Raw genomic sequence first — 1,722 nt, 5'->3', positions numbered from 1 at the left:
GCCTGTGTGGGTAAATATTCTCATGAAAGAAATATACAGAATTACATTTGTTACCTCTTTCTGAAAGTGTCCGGTTGACTCTGCTTTCAACTCTTTCCCAGTCCCTAACCCAGAACAGGTAAGTAGCTCCTGAAGTTCCGACTCATAATCAGCACATTTCAGGCCAAGGACTCAGAAAGTACAGAGGCCAACAAATCACCATGATGGCCAGTCAACAAGCTTTCTGAAAAGTAGAGGTCAGTGGTAGCAGCCTGCATATTTTTCTACAGGTTTCCTTTAAACGCAATACCTAAATACACTACAAAGACAATATATGCCTACCCTCCTCCTTTATATTATTTTATATATATTTCTGCCATGCAGGTGCTCTTTAATACAGGGGGGATATAACTGCCCTGCACATTCACAGCAGACCTGTGTAGAAGACATGACAGGCAGAGGTGGGCAGATAATAACCACTTGCAAGGACTGATGGGAAAGTCTTTTTTTATCAGCTTGGATAAAATTACACACTAATATCAGGGTTTGTTCCCTGCTTGCTTCATGCTCGGAAAATAAAAGCGTATACATGTTCTTGTTCATGTTGCAGACCTGTAAAAGTTGGAGGAAAAAATGTAATGTGTCAACAGATGCAAGTGGAGTCATCTTAACCTGACCGTGCAATTGACATTCAGGCAAGGTGCAGCTGACAGGAACCTCTACTCCCAGCTAATACAGGGGAAGGCAAAGACTATTCAGGCAGTCTCATGTAAAACCCCAAAATATTTTAAGATAGCATAAACTATATGGATACAAAAATTGTGGACACCTGACCATCACAACTAAACCTTATACACAAAAGTATCTTGGCACCCCTAAATGACTGCGCTCAACTGATTCCAGTGATGGGTAGAACTAACGATACAGCAAGACATTTTCAACAGTTGTGCACATCCAGCCTTGTGCAACTGTTTGGGGAAGACCCTTTTCTGCTCCAGTATGACTGTGCCTCCGCTGTGCACAAAGCCAGCTCCATAAAGAAATGGTTCAACCAGTGTACTGTGGAGGAAATGAGGTGGCATGCACAGAGCCTTGACCTCAACCCTACTAAACACCATTGGGATCAACTGGAACGCCAATTGCAAGCTAGGTCTTCTAGTCCAATATCACTAGCTGACCACACAAATACTCGTTTGACTGAATGGCCACAGATTATCACGGACACCTTCCAAAATCTTGAGTAAGCTTAAATGGTTGTGATGGTCAGGTGCCCACAAACCTTTGGACTTACAGTGTACGTGTTTTACAGCTTCTGTAGAATTTATTTTTACAAAAACATTGTATTGCCACCATTTTTTATGCTCCCTCTGAGGGAGCTGCAGCCTCAGAGCATTGTAAAAAGATGTACAGCTCATGATCATGTGACAAGAGGCTGCATACCCAACAAAACCTCGAAAAGCCTGCTCAGTATGGCTACACTGCATTTCATACAAAATCAGATTACCTTACTAAGGGGACCTTCTCACCTCAGTCTCCCTCTGAGGGAGCTGCAGCCTCAGAGCATTGTAAAAAGATGTACAGCTCATGATCATGTGACAAGAGGCTGCATACCCAACAAAACCTCGAAAAGCCTGCTCAGTATGGCTACACTGCATTTCATACAAAATCAGATTACCTTACTAAGGGGACCTTCTCACCTCAGCACAGTCAGCATTTCTTGGAAAGCATGAGCACTGAATGACT

This window comes from Nanorana parkeri, unplaced genomic scaffold (genome assembly GCF_000935625.1).
Source record: "Nanorana parkeri isolate BGI_ZX_2015 unplaced genomic scaffold, ASM93562v1 scaffold237, whole genome shotgun sequence".
Taxonomy (NCBI): Eukaryota; Metazoa; Chordata; class Amphibia; order Anura; family Dicroglossidae; genus Nanorana; species Nanorana parkeri.
Note: the sequence above shows the minus strand (reverse complement) of the source record.